Source organism: Bidens hawaiensis, unplaced genomic scaffold, assembly GCF_021521415.1.
Source record: "Bidens hawaiensis isolate Kalapana, Puna unplaced genomic scaffold, B.hawaiensis_p1.1 tig00039101_1, whole genome shotgun sequence".
NCBI classification, from domain to species: Eukaryota; Viridiplantae; Streptophyta; class Magnoliopsida; order Asterales; family Asteraceae; genus Bidens; species Bidens hawaiensis.
This window is the reverse complement of record NW_027505594.1, coordinates 128,007-150,241: the sequence shown is the minus strand read 5'-3', so window position 1 is coordinate 150,241 and position 22,235 is coordinate 128,007.

The following is a 22,235-nucleotide window of genomic DNA, read 5'->3' as shown; positions in this document are numbered from 1 at the left end:
TGACAGTTTTTCATAATTTTTTAGTATTATTATTCCCATGAATCAAGTTATTTCAAATTGTTTCTATCTTTACATGGAAGACCAAATTTAAACTTAAATTTTGGTCACTTATAAGTTTACCATTTGATATCGTATTCTTCATTGATATTCCATCATAACTACATCCAAATTTCAATATTTTCGCTGCAACCATGTAGTTTTTTCAACGAATTATTAATATACATTTCATTTTGTTTTTCAATGTAACAGCCCAGCTACCACCGCACCATAATATTGTCCGCTTTGGCCGGGACGTACCACCATCGCCTCACGGATTTGCTTTTGGTTGCCCAGGTGGTCACCCATCCTCATACTACTCCCACCTGAGCACGCTTAATTGTGGATTTCTCCTCTCATCCACTACCATTAAGCGCCCAAAACGCGTTATGATAGGGGAAGGTATCTACCTCCTTATAAAGAAGGCTTAGTTCTCCTTCCCAACCGACATGGGATGTCACAATCCACCCCCTTTAAGAGTCCAGCGTCCTCGCGGGACCTGGCACCACCGGTCCGGCACTGGCTTTGATACCATCTGTAACAGCCCAGCTACCACCGCGCCATAATATTGTCCGTTTTAGCTGCGACGTACCACCATCGCCTCACGGGTTTGCTTTTGGCTGCCTAGGTAGTCACCCATCCTCATTCTACTCCCACCTAAGCACGCTTAACTGTGGAATTCTCCTTTCATCCACTAACATTAAGCGCCCAAAATGCGTTATGATGGGGAAGATATTCACCTCCTTATAAAGAAGGCTTAGTTCTCATTTCCAACCGATGTGGGATGTCACATTCAAAAATTAAATTAATTACATATTAATTTCTTATTATTATTATTTATAGTAGATTCCATTGATTATGGGATTCAACACCCAAAACATAATTTTCTTTTTATATTCACCGTTTTAAATTTTGTTATGTATGTTCAATTTTTTTTTTAATTTGTGTTCCTAGTATTTTTACAATTAAATTGTTCTTACGTTTGCAGACAAACAGGTCCAAAAGATTCACAATACAAAGTTGATCATTCATTTCAAAGTTTATATTGTTAGATAAAGGGGACGAAGGTTGTGGGAGATACAATGGAGAATTTTTTTTAGATTGTATATCAAAATGTGAATAATAAAAATATTTTTTTGGTAAATGTGTACATTATTATAATTTTAATAATAATAATGATTTATTTTCATTTCTATTTATACATTTGTTCTCATTGTTCTTATCACTTTACATATTAATTTACACTTATATGTATATAAATGATTCTCAAATTCGAATTCTCAACATTAATATGTAGTTTACAAAAATATGTTACACATTTGGGCTTTGACTATATTTTAAAAAACCGACTTAAATTAATTAATCATTTAAATTCAAAACATATATGTATATTTTATGTTTTCTATAATTCCAACTCATGTGTTACACGGGTCACTCATTAGGTTATTTAATTCAAGAGTGTTTTTTTTTTTCAAGATGGTAATTTACTATATATATATATATATATTTCAATATGACCTTTGTTAGAAAGAATTCGAATTTGCAGCTAAGTAAGTCCAAGAGACTCACAATACAAAGTTGATCATTAATTTCAAATTTCATATTGCATCAAGAAGATGGAGGTTGTGGGTTATAGTTTACTTTTAATTCGTAGTTTGGTACCATATTGTTATTTTGTATTATAAATATATTTTGGTATACTGTTAGTTCAAATACTAGCTGGATTATTATGGATTTGGAACTATGACTCGGGTTTGAAAAAATTAAGTATATTTTTTTACAAGTTCTTATGTTATTGTTTTTATATTTTCAACTGTGTGTAACACGGGCTCAAGTTATAAAATGGATTTGGAACCATTGACTCGTGCTGCAAGTTATAAAATATTTTAACTTTTCATTTATCTTTTGTAGTCTTTGTATGTTTTTGTATTTGATTCAAATAAGTACAACATTTGCATTTCATTAAATTTATATGATGTTACATATATATTATGCTTTTAATATGTGTGTTTGTTTAATATGCTAGTGAAAAAATATTATGATTTTAATGACCAGTTTGTTGCATTTTTTTATAAAAAAATATCTGAATTTTAAGATTGTGGTTATAAAGTTATGTTAAAATTTATGATTTTCTAAAATTTTTTCTTGTGAATTTTTATGATTGTCTATATTATATTTATATGGTAATTTTTACATCACACATTTTGTTTTTAGTTTTACATAATCGTCTAGATATTAATATTAATATAAACTCATTATGACATACATTAACATTTTAGTTTATACTTAATTTTAGTTTAATACTTAATCATGTTGCATGGTTTGTTTTGTTTTTCAGGTTCTAAAGCAAACTGTTTTTTTTTTGTTTTTGGACGGAAATTTTTGAAGTTCATGCTAGGATAATACGGTTTAAACATATTCATGACTTTGCTAATATATGCAAGTTTGTGTAACTATTAGCGTTTTATGTAGACAATCTTACTCTTTAATAATTTTGTTAGGCCATCTTAATGTTAAATATTTGTAATCTCTAATATGTTATTTATGAAATTTTATGGTTGTCTATATTGATTTTGTTATTTATATGTTAGTAATCATTAAACCTGTTGTTATGTTAGGTTTATATTTTATTTAATCTGCTATTGTTTTGTATAAATTTTCAGGTGTCTTGGGAAAAGAGATTTTCCTTTGATATATTTTTTGAAGATGTTCATGATAGTTTAATATCAAAAAACATTATTAGTTATTTTGTTAATGTGTTTTGGTTGTTCGGTTTAAATTAACTTCTTGTAATTTTGAAGTTTTAATATAAAGACAATGTAAATCTGTAACGTTTTGGTACGAATCGTTGAAGAAGTATTATGTTTCTTTAAATTGATGTTTAAGTCGATTATGTTTAGTGACATGTTATTCCACGCGTGTGTTACGCGAACCTATACCCTAGTTTTATATAAATCTGAATGCTTCAAAATATTTCCTTTAATAACTTCCAAACAGTTTTTTCGTCTGACAATTTGAGGGTTTAAGTAGATAGCGTTTTTTAATATTGTGATTAAATCAAAGCCTCCACTATCAAAAAAAGAAAAACAAGGCTATATAGTTGTTTTCTAAAGCTAATAACCGGTTCCCGGTTTAGGTACGGAAGTGAATCCTTAATACCCGGTTTTGGATTTTCTTCCGGTCATTCGGATTTTATTTATTTATTTATTAATTTATTTGTGCATATCTGGGCCAGAGGTGTTGAGGACTTAAGTGGGCTTTTCATTGATTAAATAAATAAAAAATCAATCTATTGTTTTATAGGCTCCCAATCAAATTTATTATGACAAGCCCAAGCTTAGCACTCAATGATTATTGATCGAATCTTGACATGGTCCAAATGGAAGTTGTGATGATGACATGGTCCAATAGAACTCATCAATCATCATACACAAAATACAACTGAAACAAGGTTTAATAACCAAGGCAACCCATATCGAAACTTTCTAGTATTTTTTGATTCGATATAACCAATTAGAGCGTCATCAGCCATGTTTAAGTCTTTGATTAACAACCGATCGATTCTTCATTTGTGTATCAAAATGGAGAACTTTTTCATGACCGTTATCGATGATTGGTAGCTGTTTCTTCAAGCATTTAGCAATAGATTATACTATCTTGTTAGTCATGTGATGTTTTAACAGTGAACGGGGATTGCCAGAAATTGTGGTATCTGGTTGAACCCTGACCGTTAACAATAATCACATCCAAAATCACTAACTAATTGTGAATGTGTTTATGTATTAGGTTTCTAATCACATTTAGTGACCGGACAAATAAAGAGTTATCAGAACTATGAAAGAGGAAAACAACTTTAAAAAAATTAACTTATTAATAAAACTCTAAAACATATTAAGCTGAAACCAAGTTGTTTATTTAAAACACAATCCAATTATTTTCTTTATACGATCATTAAAGAATTAATAAATTTAAATAAGTTTTAAGAGGTGGAAGTTATAAAAGAAAAGATAATTAGCAAAGTAAACACTTTTATCATACCTTTATATGTATTTAAGAAAATGACGTTTCTAGCTACGAGAATATGGTGTTCCTAGTGTGTTTACTCTTACTCACATATCAGACTTTATTCGGTAAGTACTTACTTAAATACATATAATCGTCTCGTGCAGAAGCTCTTCAATCATGTACAAAAAGCATCTATTTGGTGATAGTTTGCTAGCAATAATCAGTATGTACGTGACGTGGACTTGTTTAACAACCAAGTTCTTAACGTATCAAAGTTGGAATGACAATACAATATATTTTAAACATATTTATGTGACGCTCTATATAAAGCATGAAATGTTGATGATGTGTGTAAAAATGCATAATCATTTAAACACACATACAAAGAGGGGTCATAACGTATGTAATTATCGCCCTCCTTATGACATAAGTGAACTAATTTATTGAAATCCCAAATTATCAATTAAAGTACTCGAATTATCTGCTAAAAACGTATATAAGTTATAACAACTAGTATTGTATTAACATGATTTACATTGTTTTCACATTAAATCTCTAATTCTTTCGGCTTAAAGAATATGTTACAAACTATTTGAGCATTGATGAAAAACAAAAGCATGCGAAAACGAATACTAAACCTCAAACAAGCTGATGTCCTAGCTTACCATTACATTATCATAAAGAGTATACTTGTTAATAATGTTTGGCTTAGTTTCTCGTATCATATGCATTAAAGTATATTATGACCCGAATAAATTTCGATTCACAAGTAATAAAAGTATATACGAAGTCCGGAAGTCATTTCGTTATATATTTATGGTATGTATATATAGATATACGTACCACAGAAATTGTCTACTAGATTATTTTCACTATAATCATCATGATGCTAATAGACAATAGGAAGTACTTGGGATTGTAGGACATGTAGTCATGTAACTCCAAAGGACAAAAAGAGTTCAATGATGAAGTGATGGACCATCAAGCTTAGATGGAATGGAGGAAGGCCGGCGGAGAAAGCAATCTTCCACCAACATATTCTTACCACTTCGACTTCCTTAATTATGTTTTTTTGGACAAAACTTATTATTTTTATTTTATATGTTATTTTTGACCAATTAGATAATATTAAAAAGTTGCTAAATACATGTGACTGATGACCCTCGAGAAAGAAAGTGACGTCTATTCTTATCTCCTCAACACCTTTTTGAGTTTTGTCTTCGTTAAATTTAATAATAATACAAGACATTGGGAGCCTATGATTATTAGTGTTGTGGGTGTGGCTAATCATAGTGGCATTTACCTAGTGGGTGCAACCACCTTACTCTAAAATTTTAAATCACGTATACAACATACATACATTAGTATATGAAGTCAGATAAGATAGAATGAATTAGTTATTGGTTATCACAATTTTTTTTATTGTAATAATAAATATATAATTTAATTATGTTTCAAAAACTATTTACTTTTGTATTAATGTATGTAATTAATTTTATTTAACTAAAATTACAAAATGATTATGGGTTCTTGTCACATTATACATATTAATATATTATACACTAGTTTGAGGCTCGTGTATTACATGAATAATTGATAAAAATTTTATACTTTAACCATTAAGTGAAATATAGTTAACAAAATGATCATATATTTTATGCAGTTACAGTTTACATTAAAATTACATAACTAAGATTACACAAATATGTTACAAATAAGTAAAACAGTCCTTGTACACTACATTTGTGATTGTATTGGTTGGTATACATTGTTTATCACAAATCAAAATATTTAATGCATCCCTGCTTGTAACTCTTGATAAGGTAACATATAGGTATGCTTATAAATTTTGGTATAGCCACGTATAATTGTCCGTGTGATAAATAAGATCCTTCAAATACATACAACCCTAGATAAATGATAATATATCTATGAAACTAACAAAGAAAATATTCATACACATAAAATATCATACTTTTTAATCAATTAATATATATATATATATGTGTGTGTGTGTGTGTGTGTGTGTGTGTGTGTGTAATGTCATTTGAGATTATGTGCTTATTTTTATCCCAAAAACATGATTATCCAAAAAACCAAATTAACTGAACTTTGATGATATAGTCATCCTTATAATTTTTAGAATTTGAAATTGATTGATCATGATAAATATGGTGTTATTAATATTCTGTGTATGACAAAAATTTTACTTGATTTTATATCAATTAACAATTGTACAATCAAGCAACATATAAAACTATAAATTAAAATATAACAAATTAATTTTTTCATTTCATATTAATGGAAAATGACAAAGACATACTAACCTTAAAGCCATGCTCGAATAAAAGTGATTATTCTGAGTTAGCAGAATAATAGAAGATTTAAAGTTGCATAAAGTGAATGTAGTGATTCTTATTTATAATAGTTGAAAGTATTGGATAATGAATGTTTAAATTTTGAATATTAATCACATGTTATTAGTTGATATTATGGGAGTTGTCGGAATATTTAATTAATCGAAATATATAATTTAAAAACTTACAGAAAAAAAGCAAAGATTTCGGATTTGTTGGAAGCAAGGTAAATGACTTTTAACCGGATTAACTATTTTTTAAAAAATTAATGTGAAAATATATGTTCCAAAGCATTTTGGTCTGAATTATAAAAGAAAATATTGATTTTCTTATTGATAAAACCCTTTATACTACACAAAAAATCATATAAGTAAATGACATATACTTCATATAGTAAATTGGTATACATATAGATTATAATTATAATATTCAACTTCAATAATTTAATGCTAAACATCAAGATATATATAATATGTATTCTCTATGTTTGCAATATTTATACAAAACGTTAGGAGAAAATTAAGAAAATACACATTTTCTCGAGTTCAAATGCATATGAGAAGATTTAAAATCCAAATTTGAAACCAATCTTATATATAAATTATGCATTGTTGCTCGAATCCTAGTTTAAAAAATAATTTGTAGTTTACCATACAAATCCAAATTCTTCGACAATGATGCACCTTTATTTGCTTTAATTTGCAATTGCATGTGACTTTAAAATTACATTCTAACAAACCTGTAACGTCAAATTTAATATTCCTTATTTTCTTATTTCACCATTAATGTTAATAAATAAATCGATTAGGATTTACATATAATAAAAACAAACTTGAATTCATATATTGACATGGCTAAAAAGATAATGACCATATCTACCTATTCTAATAAAGTAAATAATTGTAGACACTTATCATGTTATGATTAATTCCCACAATGTTTTTTCCTACAAAACTAATATCTTAATTAACCCTAATATATGTAATAAATCATTAGCTATTCACTTTCCTTTTACACTATATTTATATTATATGTATACATTTTTATAAAAATAAATATTAACATATTATGTTACTGTATATTCCAAAATACTTGGTGAAATCCAAAATTCAACAACAAATTATGTTTGTCAAAGATTGTTATCATTAACGTATTGTATTATGTATATTGTAGAAGATTGTAAAGAAAGACAAAACTCGAATATGTTTTCACTTTACAAAGTAATTTTTTTAATCATTAGATTATAAGTATATGATTAAAAGTCGATTCATTTTTTAAATCAATTCATGTATCTATGATTATTATTATTAGTATTATTGTTAATTGTCATTTAAATTTATAAAATATAAATATATGATTTGATTTATCCATTTATTTTTCTATTAATTTAATAAACTATATATATATTAAAATATAATGATAGTATATACCAATCACTTTCATAATTAACAACGTTTATCATATTTAATTTTTTAGTTTCTTTTTATCAATGATTGTTTCGGGTTTTTGTGAAACTTAAATTTGATATTTATAGGTCAAAAGTTGGTAAATAGATTGTTTGCTACAAGTTAGCTACATTTAGGTCAAAATTTGTCACGGGTCAAAAAATGGGAAATCTGAGTATCTTTAAAAGTTTGAGAATGCAAATATGCTTATCGTCCAATTTGTTACGGGTTCAAAGTGTTGACTTGAAAAATTCAGACGGATGAAATTTAGAATTTTAAACATGATTCGGGTTTTAAATTTATTTTCAAGGGAATTGTTGAAAATAATTAAAAAGTTCGGGATTTGACAAATTGACTATTTTTCATTTGAATATTAAAATTTAAGAAAAAATTGTGAACACTTTCAACATGTCACCCTAGGCCTATCTATGTTTTTAACTTTCATCAAATTTGAAATATTTGTGTCAGCATTAACTTTTCTTTTAATTGTGATCAGAACGTTGTATGAGAAACATGTCATGCAAACTTATGCTCAAATTAAGCAAAATATTCACAAAATTGAATGGGTTAACATGTTGTTTTTATTGTCATTACAACAAAGTCGAGAAGCCCCCTATAACTTAGCAAAATCTTTTTCATGGTTTAGCTTAAAATAACATAATTCTTGAAATACATCTATCGTTACAATTTAATGTTCTCATTTTCTTCGATTGGTGGTAAATTGATGAATATATCAATAAAGGTATCCTAAATTGGTTCATAGCCAAAATTCTTTCAATTATACATATATGACACTAAGAATGCAATTTTCAATAGAAAGAGCGTTCTCGGGTACGTTTTTGCACATGTATTTTTTTTATTAAATTCATTTAGAAAAATCATTTTGTGATATAACTAAAATCAATTTATATACACATAATATATATATATATATATACAAGAATAGACATAATAAAGTTTTTTCACATACATTACATAATTATTTGTCTTACTTGTAATTTTATAATTTAGATTATCCCGTGTTTAACACAAGCTCTAAAACTAGTATTGAAATAAGTGAAAAAAATGTAAGGAGAGCTATGAGAATAACAAGTGACAAAAATAAATAGTCTTTTATTAGAATAGATAGAAGATATATGGTGTTAAAGTTATTGTATTATTCATTTATCTTACTTCCAATTTTATCCATTGTTTTTAAAGCCAAACTTTTGTTGGTGTTGCCACTTTTTCCTATCTTATATGACGACCTTTTTCTCTTCTTCTCTTTCTTGTCTCCGATAACACATTATACATTTTAATCTAGTGGATACTTTTATTTCCTCGTAGTCATAGCTCCTAGCCTCCTATCACAACACTCTTGTTGTGCCTCTTGTCACCACGCTATGGCCTTGACCCATCTTAGCCGTTTGATGCAACAAAGTTTATTTAATGTAAACATTATTCTTTAAAATTCCAAGTTATTTTTATACCAACACATTACTTGTTTTTTGTCCCCAAACTGAACATATAATTTTCTCATATTAAACAAGAAAGAGTATTAGATAAATATATTATATATATAGGTAACTCTAAGGCTGAGTGTAGTGGGGCGAAGTTTGGGGCAAAATGGGGCGAGAAGAAGGGGGAACACCCCCCCCCCCCGACGATACGTGGGCAAAAAGGGGCGGGGCCGGGGGGTTGTTGTCGCCATACTTGTTTTGAAAATAATAATATTTTATTATTTTGATCATTACAACGGTCAAAAATAAAAAAATTAATTAATTAAAACTATATATATATATATATATATATATATATATATATATATATATATATATATATATAGGATGAGTATCATTTAAGAACTATTATTTTTATGAGAACTTTGAGAACTCATCTTAACCATTAACATTTTGATCAATGGTTAAAAATAGTAATGACATTTGGGTAATTAAATAAAAGGCTATGGGTAATAACTAAATAAGTAAAAGGGCATATTAGAGATTAAAATTATTCTCTTTCTTAAGTGTTACTATAATCTCTTCAATCTCTCTCCTAAACCACGTTTAATCCATTTACGGTTTCTGACTTCTCTTCCCAGTTTAAATTAAACAATTAAACAATAGAATTTTGGTTCATGTTTTTTTTGTTTTTTCGTCAATTGATATTTGTTAGTTTTATTGAAAATCAGCACTACGTTCGTCAACGGTTAGTAGCGATTCACCTTTTTATATTTTATCTTCAACGAAGATAGTGCAGTTAATTAATTTTTTGAAAAACAATTGATATTGCAAAAAGTCATACGTACTGGGAAATCATAAAACCAAAGTTTTTGTTTTATCTTTTATATAATGACTTCATGATTTAATATCAATCCATATACAGTATGTAAATAGATAACCAGTTTCTTTAGAAACCAAATTGGAAAATGATATTTAAGATGAACATTTACATATATGAAATTAGATGATCAGCTTGAAATTTGAATGGTTAATATAAAGATTCATATGTACAAATAAATGGATATGTAAAAATGATGAACAATATGTAAGTTTACATATATGTAAATAGTATACTACGTAAATTTACATGCATGGATATTTGCATATCATCTTGAATTAGTTTAAACGTTAGTTAGTTTGAAAAAATAGATGTAACCATATATCAATTTGATCTTAACACGTGTGTAAATACGTAGAAAGAAAAAAAAATACAAAGATGAAAGACAAATGAGTAGTTTGTTAATTATTTAGAGAGAGAAATTTAAAGGATTCCAACTATACCCTTTTTATTTAATTTTTGATTTTTAAAATAAATAATTAATAAGTGGTCTAGATTAGTTCTTAAAGTTCTTATGAAAATTGGGGTTCTCAAAGGAAGCTAACCCTATAATATATATATATATATATATATATATAAACATACACATTCTTCTCCATTTTATACACAATTCATACCCAAATTCTTACAAAAATTTAGCAAAAAGAATCCTAGAAACAACCCGAACCAACCGAACCACCCATTCCCCTGCTTTCGGTCAATTACATGGTTCGCAAAACCAACCGAACGTGAACTTACAATGGAACCCGATAAACCAACCGAGCTATCCGTTTCAATCTCCTGACCCGAACGTAAACATGTACGTCAACTATCTCATGCCCCAAAACTTAATGCCGGCGTTCGGGTCTACACCACCGGAGTCGGAGCCGGTGACGGTGCCGGAGACACAAACGATTCAATACGGCGCCCAGTGAAGACGTCGGACAATTAAACGAGTTGGTCGGATGTTTGGAAACAAATGCCGAGGAAATAGGAAACGACCTTAGAGCATCCAACAAACACCAAGAAAAGCTGCCCAGACGTTGGAATTACGTCAAATACAAGAAGACTACGAATTTCTCAAATCGGAGGGGTTTCACGAGGAGGCCGTATTATTGTATCAACGAAGACGTGAAAAAATGCGCGAATATTACGGATATTAGTTTCTTTTTTCTAGTTATATATTTTTTATTTTATTTTTAGTCATGTATTTTTGTTAGTTGTGTATTTTTTTAAATTCTTTTTAATTTTAAGACATTTTTGTGTTATTATTTATTTTTCTTGTTTTTTATTTGTTTAGTTCAATTATAAAAAAAAAATATTAAAAAAAAGATACTGTGGACCCAGTTTGTAGTCCTCTACACCATTACACCCCCAAAACAAATTCTCACTCATTGCTGACTGTGTGTCACGTGTGGCAATTCGTCCCATTTATAACCCCTTCACTACAAATAGCCTAACATATTTTGTTATAGAGAGATGATCTATAATATACATTTATAATTAAATTTATTCAATTAATTAATAATATACAATATCGGTCAAATTTCTCGATATCACTGGCCCATCACTTTTTACTTAAGCATAACATCTACTCACCTAACATTTTTTAAGAATGAAATTAATATAAGTATTAGGATCAACATACATATTTAAAATATTTTAAAGTTATTACTTATTAGCGATTAGATTTAACTGTGAGCGTATGAGTTTTTTTTATTATTGGGTTGTCGTTACTAGTTTAAAATAACAAAAGAAAAGAAAAGAAAAATACTTAGACCACCTGTAGTGGCAACGTTGTAGACGAAAACGCGAGGGGTACACCGCCCCCCCTGCGTTTTGGAATTTTTGATTTTGGCTGCGTTGTATACAAAACGCGGTGAAATGGCACAAAATAAAAGATTGTTCTATCACCGGTGGATTTCATGGTGGCCGGAACTCCGACGGTGGATTTCAAGGTCTCCGTCGGCCATGGTGGCCGGAATAATGAACATGGATCCGACACCATGTTCAATCTCCTCAGCCGGAATTCTTCTTCGTCGGCCGTGTGTGTTTTGTGTATGTGAATCTCCGTCGGAGAATCTCCTCAGCCGGAATAAGAGACTCTGTGTGTTTGTGTGTGTGAAGATTGAGGTGTGTGGGTGTGGGACACTAGCTTGATGTGAAGGGTTTTATGCTTTTTTTAATTTCTATTTTTTTAATTAAACTATGTGTTTTATGGTGGTCGGAATAATTGGATCCGGTGGGTTTTATGGTGGCCGGAAAAAGTGTCTGGGCGCCACGTGGCACATAACGACTAGGGATGGAAAGTTATGACTACATCTTGTTTTTGTAAAAAACCATAACTTTGACTAGACGTCACGTGCCGCATAATATCTAAATGTGAAGAGTTATGACTACACATTGTCTTAAGAGTTTCTTCACAACCTTTAATGAACCTTTCAAATTCAACTATTATTTATTATGTAGTTGGAACAATTTCTAGAGATTTAATAATTTCGAAAAGCATGTTTCTTTTGCTTTTAAGAAACAAACTTTAAAAGCAACAATAATTTGACAAGGAATATTAATAAACTATATATAGTGATAATATGTTGGGAGGTCATGAAAATTTAACTTCTATTATAAGATCACTCGCAAATGCGAATAAGGTTTTGATTAGGCGAATTGGATTTTAATAATCCCTACTTAATAGACCGGTCCTAATTTTCACACAATTTGTTTTTATTGGACTTTTGTTAAAAAAACAAACGTTAAGTTTTTTTCAAAATTTCAAATTAATATTTTAGGGCTTTCGATCGAAATGAGGATACGAATCGATTAATGTAAAACATACCTCGAAACGCTGCTCCAAGAACTTGATTTTTGTTAATTAAAATCTTACACATCGGAATTGAAGCATCCTTTAGTCGTTTAAATCACCGTTTTTAGGTAAGTTTTACATCAATCGACTCGTATCCTCATTCTGAACGAAAGCCCTAAAACATCAAACTGAAATTTGAAAAAAACTTAACGTTGTTAAGTTTTTTATAATGAGGATCCAGTGAAAACAAATAGTTTGAAAGTTGGGACCGGTGTCAACGATTTTCAAAGTTGAGATTATTATCAGCCAACTGCATTAAGTTGAGATTATTAAAATCCAATTTGCTTTTTGATTATATTAATTGCTGGTAAATGTATGACCCAAAAATAATCAAAAACCGATAAAAATACTCGTAAGGTTAGGATTTTAGCGGTATATGGAGACGCATAAATCGATTAGTGGCGAGGGAGATGGAAGAATGAATACATTTTGGCGAATTAGCGTTAGGGTTTGAGCGGTATATGACGCGCACCTTCGAGCCAGATCACCTTAATGACGGCTAGGGTTTTAGTGGTATACGAACCTGCTCTGATACTATTGTTATGGGCAAAATTCTAAGGATCCTAGAATTCAGAACTAGCTAAAGGATCCTTGCAGCTCATCAGAATCCTGACAGACAGAATCATCATAAGGACCCTCGTAGTACATCAAATCTCAGACAGGTGGCAGTATCCTTGGTAATTAATGTTATTAACCATCATAATCCTTCCACCATTGACTTAGTCTTGCAGGAAACAACCACAAATTAATTCTCAGTTGAAGACTTGGTGAAACAATAATATAAGATGTTGGAGCTATTGTAACAACCATTTAATGATGAAGATATGCAAATATGTAACTGCTCTAGGATCCTCACCAGAGCATTTAATGTTCATTATTGCTTGTTATTACTAGTTATAACTCTTGTAACTATATATAGAAGCTGCCTTGATCGCGTAAGACGCGTACACACACCTCCACACACCTCGAACACACTTACTTGTACATATAGCAGCGATCATAGCACTTCCACACTTGTAATAACCGATTTTAATTAATATAATTGAGGTCAGGGATAGTTTTCCTCTTGAGGTTTTTTGCAGGAGTTCCTTAAAGGATCATGAGTTTTTTCCTCGCTAAATCGTTGTGTCTTGTGCAAAATTTACTTACTACAATGATTACATATTCAAGCATCATACCTCACATTCAAAGTTTTGTTACTTGATTATCCTTGTGTAATTTTTGACCAAAACAACTATAAAGATTTGATATCGGTTTTATTTCTTATTTCTAAATGATCAATAACATAGAAATTACAAGATTAAATAGAAACTAGAGAAAGAAAATATGGAATACTTGTTTTGGTAAAAAATCACCGAAGCAATAATTAAACAATTTCGTTAAGTGAGGTAGAGTGTTCTTCAACAATGAGGTGAGTAATATAGTAGACAATTGCGGTAAAAGTAAAGATGAACATAACGATCTAGCGAGGCAAAGCCTAGGATCCTGGTAATAATCTTCGGAAAAAACCTCGGGAGGGGAAAAAAATCCCCTACCTTAATTTATTAATAAGGTAAAATTGGTTACAAGTCGAGAACTGAATGAGAATGAAGACTATAATACAAGTGTCAGTGTTGTGAGTGCAAAAAGATGTGTCTCTAATCGTTCTCAACAGCCCCATTATATAGAAATGAAAAATAACTATATCTCCTACAATTCCAGGAACCCCTAGCCGCCATGAACGTTTGATAACGTGTTCTTCAATCCCAAGTGTGTTTCAACTTGGTCATCCGATCTTTCAGGTAGAATAAGTCACCTAGTTGTTTGATGTGTTTTGTGATCATGTCGTAAAATGATAGATTTAGTTTTCGCACAAGATCGTGTTTTAAATGTATAAAAGTGATTTATACTAAGACTAACCACACACAAAATAGGCAAGTGTACCTATCGTATATGTAGAATAGTATTGGTAAGAACCAAATATCGATCCACGGACACAAATATTTCTAATAATAAATCTTTGTTTTAATTTAATCGGAGAGATAATCATTTTAGGGTAATTTTTAAATTTTTTTAGAATAATATATATATATATATATATATATATAATATAGGTGAACAAGAAGATAAATTCTAAATGAGTAAATCAATTATATGAAGGTTACCATCTAAAATCAATAATCCACTCCATTCTTCCTTGATGATTATAAAGTATATATGTGATAAACTTGTTTTAATAATGTATGACAGAATAGTCCCTTATTTCTAAGTGAACTTACCCTATGACCTAAAAGAAAGTAGCATGCATAACTTCATGTCTACCACGAGAATGCCAATTTAAGTAAGCAAATAGTTTTAGTAAAGTATACAGATTAGGATTGACTTCGATTTATCAAATACCAATTCTATCAACTTCGGGTGGTTATAGTTTAGTCATACAACCTCCTCTTGGTTTATTTAAGTAGATTATAATTACACATTCCTTTAACATATGATTTCTTTAACTAGTATGATAACCTAAGCAATCGTGTTAACAATGTTATCTAAGAATTATCAAAATTAGAAAAATAGATCATAATTTATATCTCATCATTTCTGAGTACAATATAAGGATCCATGTTTTATCTTAGATAAGTTATTAAGATATTCTTTTTACCATTTCTAGTCTCCAAGAACATGAGTGAATCATGAATGATTGTTAATCATCAATCTTTATTTTCTAAGTAAAAGTGACAAAACATTTGTCATCAAAGGATAATTGCAAAATAACCATGTACTTTATTGGAACTAAATCACATATTTAATATAATCATCAAATAAAACAAAGCTTCTTCATAGAAATTAGATGGTAAATGGAGTTTTAGCTCATGATGAGCATAGTTATGAACATCAAAGGAGATGAAGATAACAAACACATGATTAAACTAGAACAATCGAACCAAATATGGATGAATCTTTTTTCTTTAATGGTGATGGATGATGATGATGATGGATGATGACCTCCAAGCCTTTAAACTCTCCACAAGATCTTCAATATGAGTGTAAAGTGGGTGTTTTAATAAGTGAAACCCGTATAGATTTCTCTCCAAGCACACCCTTTGAATGCAATATGCACCTCCATTTATAGGCTGTCTGGGTGATCATGCACGGCCCCGTGTACAGTGAGGCACGCCCCTATGTCCAGTCGCATTAAATGTTCTGTCATATCGCACATGCTAACTCACCATGGGTGTCTGTTATATTTTCTTTCGTCTTTTCTGAAAGGTGATCACGATCCCATGTTCCCTAAAGCATAGACCCGTGTCCAGCTGTCCAGTATTTTGTCTTTTTATGCAGATTTTGGTATTTTCTTGCACAGGAAAGCATGAGGGCGTGTTCCATGAAGCATGGAGGTGTGTTTTGCTGTTTTCTTGGGTTTTCTTTGCATTTTCATTCGTTTCTTCGTTTGAGGCTTGGATACATCTGAAAATATATTTGAACATAATAAGTAGTTATGTGAACTATATTATATGATAGAAGTTGCAGTTTTTAGAGATTGTTTGATGCTAAAAAGATGTATATTTTTATATACATCACTTTTGTAGACCGTTATATCTTTAAGTAGCCTGCAAGTATAAAAAATAAAACAAACATAGTTGGTTAGTTCAGGATCCTGCAGCTAGTTGGGAATCAAAGCTATTAGGATAACCGTCAAGATCACGCTAGGGATAAAATGACCCCTAACAATTGTCCCCAAAAATGTTACAGCCGTAAACCATAAATCCCCAGCTAGTACATTTTTTCAACTTGATAACTAGTTTGAATTTTGAAGGCTTAAGGGGACTTGATAAGACATGGTACAATTTCTAAGATAACCTAACCGTATTTCATTTAATCCCGATGTAACTCCTATAGTTACCCTCGGATCTCTTATAATTCTTATCTCGCTTCCTTCTGCATGTAACTTTTCCCCTTTCTTCTTTCTTAGAGTTTCTTTGCTACTCTTTCTCTTTTCCGACTATGGCCAAGAAAAGGTCCAGAACTTCCACCTCTAGTAGCGCAAAGGTTCACACTAACTTCAAATGTCAACAAATCCTGACAGACATGGACTTCGAAGTCTGTAACTTTTCTGACCTTGATATTTCGTATCTGTTTTGGTCAAAAATCTAAAAAAGGATAATGTAACCAAATTTGTTTGGTGAGTTTTAGTGCTAAGTTGATAAGTACAGTAATGAATCAGTTGCAAACAAAAATACAAAGATTTGTTACAAGGAAAAGCCCTTGATCTTTAGAGGATCACCGACACAAAAACCCCGGGTGATGACAATTGTCTATCACCACTTTGTTAATATAAAAAATGTGGATACAAGGTTTGGAGAATATGATCAGTATTACAATGAAAGCTATGTGTGTGTGTGTACTGTTTTAGCTTGCTCCCTGAATGATTATGAACGTCTAGTATGTATAGGGTGTGTGCCTTAACTGATCATAACTCAATGGAGTTATAAATAATAAAGATAATAACTAATTTTCCTAAAAATCCACCATTGTCTAAATATAAACGTAACAGCCACTTTGACCATGTGCTCCATCACTCAGGCTGCGAAATAGGGGGTAGACCAGGTCTCTTAGCCGTTACATCTGTCAAATATAATGTTATACACAAGAAACAATCGTTAGTAAATAATAAGTACTGAGGATCCTTGATCCTGACAGGATCTGACTAAGGATAACTGATCCAAGAACATATGCCAGGATAACGTATCCAGAGTGTCAAATTTCTGTGCCCTAACAATTGCCCCCAAAATGGCGGTTGTGATAAGATCGCAGCTGTCATTTTGCCTTTAAATTCAAACTTCATGCAAAAACAAATGAGATTTGACAAGCTAGATAGAATTATCATATATCTATAGATTTTCCTTGAGAAATTCCCTTTAAGCTATATATCCAAAACCTCTCATTCTCCCTACAAATCATGAACCGATAATAACACTTGTTTAACCTGGGTGGATGGTCCATCTTTTGAATGGTGAAGTCCGGGTTAAAACTTTTGGTAATCGCAAGTAAGCTTAATAAATAGTATCTTTTAACTATTGGCTGATTTTTTATATATTATGAAAGCATGTCTGTTATAGTTTTAGATTTATTGGTAGTTTTGAAATAAAATTTCAAGGATACATTATCTTTATAAAAACAGATTGAGAATATTGAATCCTTATATCCATAAAGATATAAATTAAAATCAAACAAGTATAAATTGATAAACTAAAATCATACCATAAGGTGTGATTAGACCTAAGTTACCATAGGTGTTGATGTCCATTTGATCCTTGTAGAAACAAATTATGGAACTTGAATCCATAAGTATTGATGTTTCTGTAATCCTCGTAATTGAACTTAGGATACCTGATGCAAATAACTTATGATATTAATTGGGATTAAACCCATAAAACTGGAGACAAGCCCAAATAACTGGGGACAAGCCCCAATAAACTGGGGACAAGCCCAAAAAACTGGGGACAAGCCCAAATAAACTGGGGACAAGCCCAACAAACTGGGGACAAGCCCAAATAAACTGGGGACAAGCCCAACAAACTGGGAACAAGCCCAAATAAACTGGGGACAAGCCCAAATAACCTGGGGACAAGCCAAATAACCTGGACAATCCCATATATACGGATGTTAAACTGGGGACTCGCCCAAACCGGGATTTAGCCCAAACGTAAGTGACGTGAAAACACCAAAACCTTAGCTAGCATGAAAATTCTAGAAACCTTTGTCTTGAGATAACATGAAAATGTTATAAAACGGTGGTATGGTACGTCTACCATAAATCGTAGGATCCTCCATATAGCCGAAGACAACAAAATTGTCAGCCACTAAACGTGTATAGGTCTCACTGCCCCGGACTATACGTTGGATAACGTGCGCTCCAGGCGAGAGTGTAGAAACTCTAATTTATAAGAAATGTGAAAACCTATAAACCTTGGAAGATATGACCATCGGGGGTCATACCTTAATCGTGGGCTAGGTCAAAGGAAACAATAGTGTACCTTAAGTGTGAGGGAGAGGTGGCCAACCTCTTAGTCATTGAACCCTTTATAGAAATCTGCATTGTTACTTAAAGCTTGGAGAAAACAAACGTTAAGAATATATTATCCTTAAATCAATAAGAATTTGAAAGGGAAAAGTGATCAGATAGATATTACCAGTTTTAGGATCCTTGATCCTTTAAGGATACTCGATCCTCTGAGGATACTTGATCCTGATAAGAAAAAGTACTTCTTGAGATGGATAGAATTCCATGCTCTTGGTAACCTGTTGCCTTCCATAGTGAGCAAATGATATGCCCCCTTTCCTGCCTCCGACTCGATCAGATAAGGACCTTCCCACTTAGGTGCCAGCTTTCCATCTGTTGGATTGGTTGTATTTTGGAAGGCTTTCCTCAAGACCAGATCTCCTTCTTGAAATCTTCTGATCCTTATACTCTTGTTGTGTGCCCCAGCTACCCCTTTGTTGATATGCTTCCATTCTGATTTTGGCTAGATTTATTGGCTTCAGGATCACAAATGCTTGTTCTGGCTGTAGGAACCACCATCTCTGTAGGGATTACAGCCTCTGGGCCAAACACCAATGAGAAAGGTGTTTGACATGTTGCATCCTTGGGTGTTGTCCTATCAGCCCAAAGAACATATGGTAGCTCTTCGGCCCACTTGCCTTTCTTGGATCCTAGTTTCTTCTTCATGTTGTTGATGATAATCTTGTTACTTGATTCAGCCTGGCCATTAGCTTGAGGATGAACTGGAGTAGAGGTAATCATCTTAATGCCCCAACTGTCACAAAAGTTAGTGGTTCTTTTTCTGATAAACTGGGAACCATTATCACAAATAATTTCTGAAGGGATACCAAATCTAGTAATAATATTTCTTTTAATGAAAGATATAACCTCTTTTTCGCGGACTTGTACAAAAGTTTCAGCTTTTATCCACTTCGAGAAGTAATTAGTCATTGCAAGCATCAATACTTTTCCTCCTGGCGCTTTTGGTAGCTTACCCACGATATCCATGCCCCACTTCATGAAAGGACATGGTGAGGATATAGGATACATAGGTTCTGCTGGTTGGTGTAGGATGTTTTCATGCCTTTGGAAAGCATCACATTTCTTTGAGTACTCCATTGCATCCTTCTTCATTGTTGGCCAGAAGTATCCAGTCCTAAGTATCCTGGAGAATAATGCTTTTCCCCTGGTGTGGTTTCCGCAATCGCCTTCATGGAAGTCTAGTAGTACCTCTTGTATATCAGGATCCTCAGTGCATCTCAAATAGGGACCTCCAAGAGATTTTCTATATACAATATTATGTAAAATAATGAATTGTGATACCTTCAACCTGAAAGCTTTAGGTTTTTCCCCTGTAGGGATTTCTCCATCTTGGAGGAATTTTTTGATTGGAATGATCCAAGATCCTGCTTTTGGAAAGGACGAAGGATCCTTAAGTTCTTCTGTGCAATCCACTGTTACCTCCACAGCTTCTTGTTCTCCAATTGCCGGAGATAATATATGAATGATAGGTATCTTTACATCGTCCGGGATCTTCAATGATGATGCTAAGTTTGCTAAGGCATATGCCCCGACATTTTCTTCTCTTGTTAGCTGCATGATACTAAACAACTCGAAGGATCTTGATAATTCCTTCACAATTTCAAAATATTTGACCATATTCTCACCTTTTACGGTATAAGAACCGTTAGAGTGGTTAGTTATAAGTAAAAAGTCTATATAAACTTGAAGATACCTGATCCTCATCTGTTTGGCTAAAAGTAAACTTGCGATAAGTGCTTCGTATTCTGCCTCATTGTTGGTGGCTTGGAATGCACATGCAATGGACTGGGGGTATTATGTCCCCATGTGGAGATTTAAGTTGGATACCCAATCCTATTCCTCTTACGTTGGATGCTCCATCAGTAAAGAGGATCCAAGGATCCTTGGTTTCTTCCAGTTGCTGAACTTCCAAATCAGCTTCCTCTTGCTTGTCACTACTGAAATAAGCCACAAAGTCTGCAAGCGCTTGTGATTTAGTGGCTGTTTTGGGCTCATACTGAACATCATATGCACTCAATTTCACAGCCCATTTTGCCATCATTCCTGTCAATTCTGGTTTTCTAAGCACATTCTTAACAGGATAATTAGTGTGTGTTTCAAAATAGTGTCTCAACTTAGTTGAGGCTATAATCAAAGCAAGAATTAATTTTTCAAGGTGATAATACCTGACCTCTGCATCTAACAGGCTTTTACTTACATAATATACTGGGTGTTGTTGTCCTTCATGATCCTTGGCCATAACAACACTGATTTCATCACCTAACACAGCTAAGTACAAGGACAGCGGCTCAACATCTATTGGCTTCATCAAAGCAGGCGCTGAGGATAGATAATACTTAAGAGCCTTTAGTGCATCTTCATGCCTTTGAGTCCATTCAAACTTTTTATTTTTTCTCAAGATGTCATAGAATTCTTTGCACTTCTCTGAGGATTTGGAAATGAATCTATTGAGAGCAGCTATTCTTCCCGTCAGTCTTTGGACATATTTAGCATTCACAGGAGACTTTAAATTAATGATGGCTTCTATATTCTCGGGGCTCGCTTCTATTCCCCTTATGGTCACCATGTATCCTAGAAACTTCCCAGCCTTAACACCAAAATGGCATTTTGACGGGTTCAACTTCATATTATACTGATCCAGGATATTGAATGCTTCTTCAAGATCTCTGAGGTGATCCTCAGCCCTCTTCGACTTCACTACCATATCATCTATGTAGACTTCCATGGTTTTGACTAACTGATCCTTGAACATCATGTTGACCAATCTTTGATATGTTGCCCCTGCATTTCTTAGTCCGAACGGCATAGCAATATAACAGTATATGCCGGTAGGAGTCATGAATGATGTATCCTCCTGATCAGATGGTTCAATATGAATTTGTTGAAATCCAGAGGGAGCATCCATAAAGGTAAGCATCTCATGTCCTGCCGTTGCATCCACCATGGAGTCTATATGTGGTAACGGGAAAGGATCCTTGGGGCATGCCTTGTTTAAATCGGTGAAACCGACACACACCCTCCACTTTCCATTCTTTTTAGAAACAACAACCACATTAGCCAACCATTGAGGATACTTAACCTCTCTGATCATACCGGCTTTAAGAAGTTTTTTTCAACTTCTTCTTGTATGATCACGTTCCTCTTAGGAGCAAATTTCCTTCGCTTCTGATGGA